Source organism: Anomaloglossus baeobatrachus, chromosome 1 (assembly GCF_048569485.1).
Source record: "Anomaloglossus baeobatrachus isolate aAnoBae1 chromosome 1, aAnoBae1.hap1, whole genome shotgun sequence".
Classification (NCBI taxonomy): domain Eukaryota; kingdom Metazoa; phylum Chordata; class Amphibia; order Anura; family Aromobatidae; genus Anomaloglossus; species Anomaloglossus baeobatrachus.
Genome location: NC_134353.1, coordinates 263,543,710 through 263,558,732, shown reverse-complemented (window position 1 = coordinate 263,558,732; position 15,023 = coordinate 263,543,710).

Sequence of the window (15,023 nt, the reverse complement as noted above, 5' to 3'; positions counted from 1 at the left end):
CCTAGGCCTGCGACTGGAACACGGGGGCATCTGCTACGTCTTGAGGAAAGAAGGTTTAATCATAATCACAGACGAGGATTCTTTACTGTACGAGCAGTGAGACTATGGAACTCTCTGCCGCATGATGTTGTAATGAGTGATTCACTACTAACATTTAAGCAGAGACTGGACGCCTTTCTTGAAAAATTTAATATAACCAGTTATGTATATTAGATTTTATGACAGGGTATTGATCCAGGGAACTAGTCTGATTGCCGGATGTGGAGTCAGGAAGGAAATTTTTTCCCCATTGGAACTTGTTTGCCACATTGGGGTTTTTTTGCCTTCCTCTGGATCAACATGTTAGGCTACGGGTTGAACTAGATGGACTTAGAGTCTCCCTTCAACCTTAAAAACTATGATACTATGATACTATGATACTATGCACACACAGACACATTAGGCTAAGTTCACATTTCCGCTAAAATCTATCAGTCACAATCCGCTGCTCTTGTAAACAGCGGAATCCGTTTAGCGGATTCCGCTGCTCCCATAGACTTGTATGAGCAGCGGATTGTGACTGATGATGCTGCGTTGCACCCTCCGCCCGACTGATCAGTCGTGGAACGACTGACCGCCGGGCGGGGGGAACGCAGCATGTAACGTTTTTTGAGCAGCGAGATCCGTCGGATTTCGCTGCGCATGCTCTCTGGCTCCCTGCACACGTCACCAGCTTTGGTTGGTTACCCGATATTTACCCTGGTTACGGTGCAAGGAGCCAGCGCTAAGCGGTGTAGGCCCGTAACCAAGGTAAATATCGGGTAACCAAGGTAAACATCGGGTGCTTTGCTGTTACCCGATATTTAGGCTGGTTACGTGTGCAGGGAGGCCGACACTTCCCCGCTCGGTCCCGCCCCCTCCCGCACTCCGCACATGTATGTACACACACACACACACACACACACACACCTGTCCCCAGCCATGCAGACAAGCACTGCCACTGACACCCTCGTCTGGCCCCGCCCCCTGCTCGGCTCCGCCCCCTCCCGCACTTTGCATGTGCACACACACACACATACATACATACATACATGCACATACACACACTCACTCACACATACACTCACCTGTCCCCAGCCATGCAGACCGCAGCACTTCTACTGACATCCTCAGCGCCTGGCCCCGCCCCCCGCTCGGCTCCGCCCCCTCCCGCACTTTGCATGTGCACACACATACATACATACATACATACATACATGCACATACACACACTCACTCACTCACAGATACACTCACCTGTCCCCAGCCATGCAGACCGCAGCACTTCCACTGACATCCTCAGCGCCTGGCCCCGCCCCCCGCTCGGCTCTGCCCCCGAACTCCGCCCCCCGCACACAACGGAATCCGACAAAGAATTCTGTTCTTTGTCATCCGTTGTACAGCGTTGAACAGCGCATCAGTCACATGCGTCAAGCGACGCATGTGACTGATACAAATCAACGGAAATGTGAACTTAGCCTTAAAGATATTAATAAAGGGAAGTCGGCAGCAGCCTCACTCGCCTCCCCAGCTTGTCTCCCATCCATCTCTTCCTGGGCATATGGCTGTGCCGCTCTTATTGATGGCCATGGCTAACACACATGGCCAGACACAGAGCACACTGACACTGCTATATACATCAAAGGAGAGATTGGAGACATACACCAATGGGGGCACGTACAGCTCCAGAGGGGGGCATATAGCTCTGAAGTGGCAAACAGCACTGGGGTGGGGGAACATACAGCTCTTGGGGTGTACAGCACTGGGATGGGGAAGATACAGCTCTGGAGGGTATACAGCTGTGGGGTGGTATACCGCACTGGGGTGGGGGGACATACAGCTCTGGGGGTATAGTGTACTGGAGTGGAGAGTCAGACGCTTCTGGGGGTATACAGTACTGGGGTCGGTGGACATACAGTTCTGGGGGTATACAGCACTGGTGTCCGGGAACAGACAGTTCTGGGAGCATACAGCACTGGGGTGGGGGGACAGACAGTTCTGGGTGTATACAGCACTTGGGTGGGAAACAGACAGTTCTGGGGGTATACAGCACTGGGGTGGAGACAGACAGTTCTGGGGGTATACAGCACTGGGGTGGGGGGTACAGACAGTTCTAGGGGTATACAGCACTGTGGAGGGGGGACAGACAGTACTGGGTGTATACAGAACTAGGGTGGGGGTAAACAGCACTGGAGTGGTGGGGACAAACAGTTCTGGGGGTATACAGCTCTGGAGTGGTGGGGACAAACAGTTTTGTGGGTACACAGCTCTGGGGTGGTTGGGACAAACAGTTCTGGGAGTATACAACTCTGGGGTGGTGGGGACAAACAGTTCTGAGGGTATACAGCTCTGGGGTGGTGGGGACAAACAGTTCTTGGAGTATACAGCTCTGGTGTGGTTGGGACAAACAGTTCTTGGAGTATACAGCTCTGGGGTACGTGGGACAGATAGTACTGTTGGTATACAGCACTGGGGTGCGTGGGACAGATAGTACTGGGGGTATACAGCTCTGTGGTGCGTAGGACAGATAGTACTGGGTGTATACAGCACTGAGGTACGTGGGACAGATATTACTGGGGGTATACAGCTCTGGGGTGCATGGGACAGATAGTACTGGGGGTATACAGCACTGAGGTACGTGGAACAGTTAGTACTGGGGGTATACAGCACTGAGGTACGTGGGACAGATAATACTGGGGGTATAGGGCACTGGGGTGCGTGGGACAGATAGTACTGGGGGTATACAGCTCTGGGGTGTGTGGGACAGATAGTACTGGGGGTATACAGCACTGATGTACGTGGGACAGATAGTACTGGGGGTATACAGCTCAGGCATGCGTGGGGCAAGTATTTCTGGGGGTATACAGCTCTGGGGTGCATGGGACAGATATTACTGGGGGTATACAGCTCTGGGGTGCATGGGGAAACTAGTACTGGGGGTATACAGCTCTGGGGTGCGTGGGGAAAATTTTACTGGGCGTACACAGCTCTGGGGTACATGGGACAGATAGTACTGGGAGTATACAGCACTGAGGTACGTGGGACAGATAGTACTGGGGGTATACAGCTCTGGGGTGCGTGGGTCAAATAGTACTGTGGGTATACACCACTGGGGTGCGTGGGACAGATAGTACTGTTGGTATACAGCTCTGGGGTGCGTGGGGCAAATAGTGCTTGGGGTATACACCACTGGGGTGCGTGGGACAGATAGTACTGGGGGTATATAGCTCTGGGGTGTGTGAGGCAAATAATACTGGGGGTATACAGCACTGGGGTGCATGGGACAGATAGTACTTCGGGTATACAGCACTGGGATGCGTGGGACAGATAGTACTGGGGGTATACAGCACTGGGGTGGGAAGGATGACATACAGCTCGGCAGTATGTAGATGCTTCGGCTCCTCTGTGGGTTGAGCCTAGAATGTATGGGCTCCTTCCATGTTAGTGGGCGTGACCAGCTTCATTACAAATTAAGTCATACCTGGAAGGAGCCCGTACATTCTAGCATCTACCTTCATCTGTTGGACAGGGAGCACAGCGCACAGTGCGTGCTAGCTCTGCCCACAGACAAACTTACACCCTGCATGCAGCAGTGAAAGCTCCGTGCAAGTGAGGAGTTAAGAGCCAGCAAACCAGGAAAGTGCTGGCTGCTGGCAGGAGCTCTGCAGTCCTTGGAACTCGGCCTGGGAGCAGCAGCATACATCACCACCCTTGCTGACAGCCAAGCGCTGACACTGGCCCTGGCCGCCGGGGAGACTCAGTGCTGCATCAGTCAGCCCGACAGCGCCCCCCCCTGACACTGCACCCGGGGCAGATGCCCCGCCAGCCCACCCCCCCCTAGTTACGCCTCTGTGTAACAGGGAGTGATGCTCTGTTTTGCTGGATTTGCACTCCAGCCCCTGGCAGTTTCATTAGCCTTTTGTGGTCACCTGCTGATCTTGTATAGGTTTTTAAGAATCCCTGAAAAATGCAGTTTAGAGTAGAACCCAGCAAAGGAAGGTGCCGTGAAGTGGTGCTGGGCTAGTATTATAATGGCCATTCTAATATTCTAAATACCTCCAATTTCTTCATTAGGTAGAGTATTTTTGTGGTTTTGCAGAGTGTGACTGATTTTTCTTTTTCACATATATTTTGCATCATGTACAGATACGCACCTGTTCACATTGGGAGGTGCTGCCAGTCCAGTTTGAAGTCAGGTTAGTACTAGCATGGGATACCGGCAAGAAAACCCCTGTTTTCATTCTTTTTTCATTATATACATATATACTTGGAACCTTGGTTAACGAGAACAATCAGTTCTGGGAGTGTGCTTGTTAACCAAGTTACTCGTTCAGCAAATCAAGACTTCCCATAGGAAATCATTGCAATGCAGACAATTCGTTCCGCAACATGTTAAATGTCCCATCCTGGTCCCATATTGTGCCATTTCACACATCTACAAACACACACAAACACACACAAACACGCACAAACACACACAAACATGCACACACACATATTATGCTCACCTTACCTTCCGTTCCATCACTGGCCTCCTGAATCTTGTATCATCGTGACGAGGGAGTGCTGACGTCAAAGGCAGGAGCCGCTTGCCTCTGATTGGCCAGCGCGCTGCCTTTGAGTAGCGGCTGTCAGCGGAAGTTCCTCCCTCATCGCGATGGTTGCCGATACACATCCTGTGCCGGCGAACTACAAGTACCATGAGGCCGATGATAGAACGGAAGGTACAGTACACATATTCCTTCCAGCCTCATGGATCTTGCAGTTCGCCGGTACAGGATGTGTATCGGGTAACCATTGCGACGAAGAAGGAACTTCCACTGCCAGAGAAAGTTCCTCCCTCGTCGCTATGGTTGCCGATACACATCCTGTACCGGTGAACTACAGAACCAGGAGCCAGGAGGCCGGCGATGGAACGGAAGGTAAGGTGAGCATAATATATGTTTGTTTGTGCGTGCTTGTGTGTGTTTGTGCGTGCTTGTGTGTGTTTGTGTGGACTGCAAGAGCGGGTTAGAGTGTGGTGGAGGTACGGAACCGGAAGTGTGTGCAGTGAGTATTTTGCTCGTTCAGCAAAGCTTGCTCGTAAACTGAGTTACAGATTTACAGCAAGCTTTGCTCGTTAAGGGAAATACTCGCTAACTGAGTTACTCGTTAAGCGAGGTTCCACTGTATGTATATATATATATATATATATATATATATATATAAAAACCCAAATGTGTGTCTGGTCTCGCAGTATGTAGAATGTGTTCAGCACAATGGGGTTTTCTCCTGTTTGTTGATGGATATGTCTATTAATAATTTGATTACCTCTACAGTGCTATAAACACACTGGAGTTTTGGAGAGGTACCACCACTTTTATTTCAGAAAGGTTTCCTGTTCCTGGGGGTGAATACACTCTCTTATGTACAGTGCTGTCATGGCTCTGGAAAATGCAATTACCGGTAAGTAATTACCATATTTTTTTTAGTAAAGTCTGTATTCAAATAATCCCTGAAGTACATGTGTCGCAGGCAGAGGGGTTGGGAACGCCGCTCGCCTGGAACCGCTGGCGCTCGGGTCCGGTGCTTCTGCTCCTCGGTGGCTTGAGCACGGGGCCGGACCCGGGGGCTCGAGCAGCGCCTCCTCGCCCACAAGTGAAAAGGGGGAGGTATGTGGTGGGATGTCGGTCGTGACGCCACCCACGGGTTGTGGTGATGGTGGGCACCACCGCTGCTGGTGACGGGGGATCCCGGGAGCAATGGCGGAGAGCAGCTAAGGTGTTGACCCCTCCGTGGGTAGGGGCTATTGGTCCTGGGGCCCAGGTTGGGGAGGTAGGGAGGAGGGTATAGGTGTAGGTGCTGATGCGGGGAGGCAGCGTGGGCGCGGGTGCAACGTTGCGGTGCAGCGCGGTGCCGGATGGCACTGTTGTACTCACTCAGACACAGAAGGACAGAGTCTCTGGTAAACGAAACGGCTGGATGGATGGGGCCCACAGCCGGCTGCGGTGTTCTCGCTCTCCCTGGATGGGTTGATGGTGGCTGTCGTTTTCCTGCACCTGTGTATGTGTGTTTGACTCCTATGGCCTCCCACGGGTAGTCCGCTCTCCGGCGTATATGTGTTGGGAGAGCCCGTTTTGCCCACAGGCGCTGGCCCTTGGATCTCTGGCCCTTGGCGGTGGCACTTATCCGGACGGGTTGGGCTGTTGCCTTCTGACGGGACTTGGTTGGGAATGAACCCCTGAGGTCCAGACCGCAATCAGAGAATTTGACCTTTTCGGCGGCTCCTAGCGTAGTCGGGGTCTGAGTACCCTGCCTTGGTGCTTGGCTTCAATCTGCTCCCCTGTTTGGTACCGGCGGGCCACCCCCCGACCCCGGTCCTATGGTTCCGCTGACCTCCACCAACTCCTTGTGATACCAATGTGATATGACTGAAGAATGAGTGTGATTAGATAGGGATCATAATCAAAAGATAGGAGTGATCCCAGATATTATTTGACCTATCAATAATTCAGTATCAGAGAGAGATGTCCTCTGGTTTAACTTATTTCACCATGACCAAAGAATACGTGTTAAACAGATCTTAAGCAAAACCACGATAATGAGGAAGTAACGTTTACAGTTCCACAGCCAGGAAATTCATGGTTATTTGACAACAGGTGCAAGGAAGCTGGCCTGTAAAATTTACGGCTCATTGCAATATTTCACTAAAACTGTGGTCAACTGTGGTCGGCCAGTTGTCAACTGGCTAAATGTGCAGGAAATGTGCAGGAAGCTGCTGGTGCCCACAGCAGCTTGTGGTCAAGTTACATGAACATGACTCAGCTGTCACATGCTGGTGACCAATTAACCATTCAATAAACACAACCTACAAAGATTTCCTATAAAAATACACCGGACTCGCTTAATGTTAGGGAAACCTTCCAGGAAATTGAAGTGTACGCACTGCTCCTGTGATACAAGAGGCCGGGTTGTTTTTCCTTCTCACATTAATCGAGTCCCTCCGATGAGAAAGCATTGCTGCAACATATCGGTAATGTTGATGCATATTTCTGTTATTGTATAAGATTCTATGACTAAAAATGTAGTTCTAATGCCTATGTACCATTGACTATTCATGTGCTATTAAAATAAATAATATCTTGCTATAAAGAATCTTAGTATTCGTGCCTGATTAGGATATCAGTGAGCGCTTCGTAAGTACGGGCTTTCAGTCCCCTTTTTCGTAGAATTTAGCAAGACATAAATTGGCGTAGTCGGCAGGATTACTTCTATAAGAAGTAATTAACGAATTTTTGTAATTTAGAAATTAAAAACATATATTTGGCAAATTTCCAGATATTTTTTCAATCTTTTTGCATAGTGTCAAAATGTTCAGAAAACGTAAGGATAATGTTAAGGAGGTTGTTGTGGAGATCCCCGACTGGACTGAGGCTCTCTACAATCTTATAGCACATGAATTGGTCAATTGTGGATTGGCAGAACAATGGCAGAATAAGCTCATGGGTAGTGAGATTACTGATGTTGTTAATGTACTCAGTAGTGTCCCTGTGAAAGCAGGTGATGTAGTGTCTTTAGGACGGCGCATCTGGATTTTGGCAAGTGCATATCGCGAGATGCATGAGCGTAATCTAAAGATGCAGAAGAAATGTTCCCAAATGGAACAAAAGATGATAAAATTAGGTGGCCAGAAAACAGTTCTGGAATGTAATACCAGACTGTTGAAGGATAAATTGGAACATTATCAGAATGTGGCAGAAAGAGCTGCCGTACAAATTGCTCAAAATAAGTACAAGAAAAGAAGAGGAAAAGTAAATAAAACCAAAGTACATAAAAGTATCGCCTCAGCTTCTGTAAACTGGGATCCCGATACTTGGGATGGGGATGTGTGGGATTCATCTTCATCATCTGATGAGGAGAATTACCATAAAGGGAAGATTCAGGCTAACCCAGCAAGGAGGCGCCTAGAGAGGACAGAGAATGAGATCATCCGGGAACATGTCCGGGATGGTCAGGGAAATTTGCAATATGACGAACATGGTAATGCCATCAGAAATGAGAGAACAATTCCTCATGTAAAAAATCGAGTAACCATTGAAGATTACTCTCAGGGAGAAGTTGATAGTATTTTAACACAGTTTAGACACAAACCAGGAGAAGGAGAAATTCCCTGGTTGGTCAGGGTGCACGATCCCGGAGGAGGTGGAGTGCACTTTGACGCCGGAGACGTGGCAAAATTTGTCACCATGTCTCAGGACCCAGTAATTCAGAGATCAATAAAAAATTATTTTATTGATCATAATGAGCATGGTACTCAAAACTTAATCATGATCTTAGCCCATGCTTTTCTGGACAAATACCCATCAGAAGCAGACTTTCCTATCAATGATAAACCTTGGTATACCTTAAAAGATGGTATGGAAAGGCTGAAGGAAGAAACAATAAGGAATGCTCTTCCTCTTTTGGGAATGGATGATGATTATCTCCAGTACCCATTGACAGCCAGCATAAGAAATAGGCTGGTTAAACATGCTCCTCCAGCATACAAAACAGTTATTTTAACCTTAACTGTAGCGCTGACTGGAGAATCAATCGGTGTAGTTCTAGGGAGGATGAGGGAGTTACAGGATATGGGACAGGGGGATAAATCGTCCCCTGGAGGCCATGTTGGTAACAGTAAGCCAAACAATCCTGATTGGAAAGAGAAATCAGTAGGGGAGGCCCCACGGGTGTCTCACAAAGACATGTTCCAGGCTTTGCTTAAAGCCGGGATCAATAAGGAAAGGATTGATGGAAAGGAGACAGGGGAATTATGGAAGTTGTACAAACAGAAAGTTCTATCTGCAAAGAAAGTGATCACTACAAATGTGGAAGGGGGCTCAAAACCCCCCAAGGTAAAGAAATCAGAAGGAAAAGGGGAAAAAACCCCAAAGAAAGTGTCTTGGAAAAATTTTCAGTCAGTTTATCCATGGGAAGAACTGGCTGCAGACGTGGTCACAAAGGTCACGGAAGGAAGGGCTAATACACAGACTGAAGTCTGTGTAAATGAAAGTTCAGAAGGAAGTGATTTACCATAAGTAGCCAGCCAAACCCCCCTATTGTTAAAAAGGGACGAACGTCTCTATGTCAATCTTAGCATACATTGGAAAGGGGGAAATGTTCAAAGAGTCCCAACTTTGATTGACACGGGGGCGGAGGCTACTTTAATTCATGGAAACCCAGAAAAAATAAAAGGACCTCGACTAAAAATTGCTGGACTAGGTGGTCAAGTGATCACCGGGGTTCAGACACAGGTAGCTTTGAAGATAGGTAATTTACCTATCAAGAAGTATAAGGTGCTGGTAGTTCCTATACCAGAATATATTTTGGGAATTGATGTCCTAAAAGGGATGACTCTTAATCTAACAGAAGGAAAATTCTCCTTTGGGGTTATGTCTTGTCATAAGGAAATGCAGATCTCACATTATATCAATGATATAATGATACAAGGACAAGATTAGCAAAGTGTGAAAGATCAATTGACAAAACTGATTGCTCATATGAGGAGTAAAGGATGGGAAATCAATGATGCCAAGGTTCAAGGACCGTCTCAGGTGGTAACATTTCTAGGGATTCAGTGGAACAAGGGGCACAGAGAGATCTTGCCCAATGCCAGACAGAAAATTATTAATTTTCCGGTCCCTAAATCCAAACAAGAGACTCAGTCTTATATTGGATTGTTTGATTTTTGGAAACAACATATCCCTCATTTGGGACAAATGTTGGCTCCTTTGTACAAAGTAACAAGGAAAAAATATGAGTTCCACTGGGGAGAGGAACAGAAAAATGCGTTTGAGATGGTCAAGGAAGTGTGGCAAGACATTGAAGAGATTATTCAATCTACCAAGACCACTGTATTTCATGTCGATGCTCATGTCCCTACTAACTCACTTGAATGTTTGTTTAATTCAGAAGCAGATAAAGCAGCAGCCATCAGACAAATCAGTCCAACAGTTGACAAGGCAAGGTACCGCTGTTTGGGCACACCAGAAAGAGTGACACCTTATTCAGCAGGTTTAGACCTCAGTACATTGGAAACTGTCGTGGTACCCCCAGGTAAGGTAAAACCAATTTCAACAGGATTTGGTTGCCAGATACCAAAGGATCATTATGGTCAAATAGCCACTCATTCTAGTTTAGCGTTAAAAGGAGCCATAGTGGTGGGAGTGGTAATAGATGCAGATTATCAGGGAGAAATCAAGGTACTGATGCTAAATTTGGGAAATGAACCTTTGATATTGGTGAAACACCAGAAGGTGGCTCAGATGTTTATAATCCCAATAAACTTGTCTGAAATAAGAGAAGGAACTGCCCCAGCAGAAATAACAATACAGGGTACTAAAGGTTTTGGATCCTCTAATATTACAAATGTAAGAGCAAAACTATGGATTCAAAACCTCCAAGGACCGCCCTCAGAGACAGAGGTAATAGCGGTCGGAAAAGATTGTACTCTCCTGATAATGAGACCAGGAGTGGAGAAGTGGGAATATGTTCCACAAGAAAAATGTTATTTACGAGAATAATAGTGTATCTTTATTTACAGATGGTGTTGTAAATAAGCGGAATCCATGGTATCGGTTACTGGGAAGAGCTCCATAGTGATGAGATGGAGAAATTCCTGTGTTTGATGTTTGCCTCTTTGGTCGTTGGATGGACAAGTCTACATCAGGAGAAACTTATGGCGAATAAATTTCTGATGCACCATCACATTTTCAACACACAGATTGCTGGATCTGTACACATTCTCCGGTTACAGCCACCAGTATTCCTTATCTGGATGTCCTGGTATTGATGGAGGAAATCTTAAAGTGGAAAAGTTGTTCTGATCATCTTGCTGATAAAGACACTCGAAATGTTCGTCTATAGAATACTACAGTACCCATTTCCGTAGTGGGATGGATCAATCTTCCATGGTGGCAAGGCAATTTGAATGCAACAGTCACCAATTTGCAATATCTGGCTTTTAAGGGAGGAATTTGGGTACCAAGAAATAACACTGGACTGACTAACCTGGGATTCATCCCTATAGAGAATATAAAAATAAGTTTTGGGACAGCTATAAATACTGTAGATGCTTTTAAACCCAGCTTAGTGGAAAGGACAATTCATGATATGTTATGGCCTTATGCCAATATGTTCATAAATGGGTCTAGTGAAACATGTAGTAACATATCGGGAAATTTAATGTGTAATGATTGCTTTGAATATTGAGCAAATGCCAAAACACATGATATTCAAGGGAGCTTTTCAGATAATATTGCTTTTAGTTTTAATATACATAGTGAAAGTGATTATATTTGTGATTCAACGTTTATTTAAACAAACCAAGAAAACAAAATTTGTTGCAAACGATATTTCTTGGTCATGGTATGGTATATTCCGAGTGATCTTCCTCTAGTGGAATACTGATGATGGAAAATAATCCCTGGGATCAAGGACCGATTGTGATACCAATGTGATATGACTGAAGAATGAGTGTGATTAGATAGGGATCATAATCAAAAGATAGGAGTGATCCCAGATATTATTTGACCTATCAATAATTCAGTATCAGAGAGATGTTCTCTGGTTTAACTTATTTCACTATGACCAAAGAATACGTGTTAAACAGATCTTAAGCAAAACCACGATAATGAGGAAGTAACGTTTACAGTTCCACAGTCGCGAAATTCGGGGTTATTTGACAACAGGTGCAAGGAAGCTGGCCTGTAAAATTTACGGCTCATTGCAATATTTCACTAAAACTGTGGTCAACTGTGGTCGGCCAGTTGTCAACTGGCTAAATGTGCAGGAAATGTGCAGGAAGCTGCTGGTGCTCACAGCAGCTTGTGGTGAAGTTACATGAACATGACTCAGCTGTCACATGCTGGTGACCAATTAACCATTCAGAAAACACAACCTACAAAGTTTTTCTATAAAAATACACCAGGCCTTTGAACTCCTCGGTGGGTGGTGTCAACCGCCTGGCTCTGCCCCACCGGGTGTGGACATCAAGCCTGGAGGGTGGCAACAAGGATTTTTTTTTACTGGTGTCACCTACCCGGGGAAGGGTGTTTGTGTGTGGTGTTAGTGTACTTTGACCCCTGGGGGTCCAGGGCGTCACACATGCCTTCTAGATCTCTCCACCAATCACTGCATTCAGATGGGTGGGAAAATCATCACCAGGCTTTTTTCTTCTGCCCAGTAACCTGGTAAGCTTGACCCAGGGATGACCTGGTTAACCCTTTCAAATCCAGAAAAAAATAAATTATTATTATTATAATTAGGTTATCCCCTATATCTTTACATGTGAAGGTCCAATATTCCCATGTGTCCCCTTTCTTATGGCCCAGGTGCTTATCATTCTGCTCATGAACAGTCTGTTTTGATGTTGGATCCGAAACAATCAAATATTGGTGTCTTATGCTAAGGGAAAACTATCAATATTTAACAAGTTTTCTGAGAACTGAAAAAGAATGGCTAAAGGGAACAGATGCCAGGGAGCACCGGGATAGCAGCACTGGACTAGAAGACATTTATTAAGTGAATATTGGTTCTTTGAAATCGCTGCACCACAAAAAACATTTCTGATCATCACTTTGCATTTCTTGCTGCTACAAGTTGGCTCTGTGGCCCATCAGACTCTAGTTCTCCAGGTCATGTCAACATTGAATTTCTAGAAGATCAGCCTATTGCTTATATACCATAGTTTGCAGCCCTGTATAGAATTAGTCACCATTCACATCATTTAGATCATTAGTCAATTTCCCAGTTTAGCTCACAGTCTAATTTCTTAATCTCACACACATACTGTACAAATCATAGGGTGCTTGTAGGAAATACATACAGACACACATTCATTGGACATAGAATTTAAAAAGGCAAACTGCCAACCACTTTTTAGTATGGAAAAACAAAACATTTTCTTCTTTATTCAAAAATACATTAAGGAGTATAAGACGTATATTGACAATGAAGTCCAGATTGATTCTATGTCAGAGTCTTTACTTCATTATGAAAATACTAGAAGGTGGCCCGATTCTACGCATCGGGTATTCTAGAATTTACGTATTGTGTAGTTCATGTATGATTTTTGTTATATATATATATATATATATATATATATATATATATATATATATATATATATATCTATGTATATATATATATATCTATATAGATGTTGTTGTGTGTAGTTACCAAGTGTTTGTGTAGGGCGCTGTACATGTTCTGGATGTTGTCTGGGTGTGATGGGGGGTGAGAGCGGTGTTGTTTGTGTGTTGCGTTGTTTGTGGAGCGCTGTGTGTCTGTAGCGTTGTGTGTGTGTTGCGCAGTTTGTGTGTGTGTGGTGTGTTTTGGGGGGAGGTATGTTTTGTGCAATGTGCGTGTTGTGCGGTATGTGCGTATATTTGTGTGTGCAGCGTTGTCTGTGTGTGTGGGTGTCTGTGTAGGGCAGTTGTTTGTAGTTCCCAGTGTGTGTGTGTGGTGTGGTGTGTTGTGCAGTGCGCGCGCGTATGTGTGTGTGTGTTGGGGGGAGGTGTGCACTTCCCATCGTGCTCCATCCCCCATGCAGCGCACTCCCCATCGTGCTCCATCCCGTATGCTGCGCACCCCCCATCGTGCTCCATCTCCCATCCTGCGCACTCCCAAACGTGCTCCATCCGCTATGCTGCGCACTCCCAAACGTGCTCCATCCGCCATGCTGCGCACTCCCAAACGTGCTCCATCCGCCATGCTGCGCACTCCCTATCGTGCTCCATCCCCCATGCTGCGCACTCCCAAACGTGCTCCATACGCCATGCTGCGCACTCCCCATCGTGCTCCATCTCCCATGCTGCGCACTCCCAAACGTGCTCCATCCGCCATGCTGCGCACTCCCAAACGTGCTCCATCCGCCATGCTGAGCACTCCCAAACGTGCTCCATCCGCCATACTCCGCACTCCCCATCGTGCTCCATCCCCCATGCAGCGCACTCCCCATCGTGCTCCATCCCCTATGCTGCGCACTCCGAAACGTGCTCCATCAGCCATGCTGCGCACTCCCAAACGTGGTCCATCCGCCATGCTGCGCACTCCCAAACGTGCTCCATCCGCCATACTCCGCACTCCCCATTGTGCTGCATCCCCCATGCTGCGCACTCCCAAACGTGCTCCATCCGCCATGCTGCGCACTCCCAAACGTGCTCCATCCCCTATGCTGCGCACCCCCCATCGTGCTCCATCTCCCATCCTGCGCACTCCCAAACGTGCTCCATTCGCCATGCTGTGCACTCCCAAACGTGCTCCATTCGCCATGCTACGCACTCCCAAACGTGCTCCATTCGCTATGCTGCGCACTCCCAAACGTGCTCCATCCGCCATGCTGCGCACTCCCAAACGTGCTCCATCCGCCATGCTGCGCACTCCCCATCGTGCTCCATCCGCCATGCTGCGCACTCCCAAACGTGCTCCATCCGCCATGCTGCGCACTCCCCATCGTGCTCCATCTCCCATGCTGCGCACTCCCAAACGTGCTCCATCCGCCATGCTGCGCACTGCCAAACGTGGTCCATCCGCCATGCTGCGCACTCCCAAACGTGCTCCATCCGCCATGCTGCGCACTCCCCATCGTGCTGCATCCCCCATGCTGCGCACTCCCAAACGTGCTCCATCCGCCATACTCCGCACTCCCCATCGTGCTGCATCCCCCATGCTGCGCACTCCCAAACGTGCTCCATCCGCCATGCTGCGCATTTCCAAACGTGCTCCATCCGCCATGCTGCGCACTCCCAAACGTGCTCCATCCGCCATGCTGCGCACTCCCAAACGTGCTCCATCCGCCATGCTGCGCACTCCCAAACGTACTCCATCCGCCATGCTGCGCACTGCCAAACGTGCTCCATCCGCCATGCTGCGCACTGCCAAACGTGCTCCATCCGCCATGCTGCGCACTCCCAAAGGTGATCCATCCGCCATGCTGCGCCAGCATCAGCCTCTCTAACTGCAGCATCAGCCTCTCTCCTCCCAGC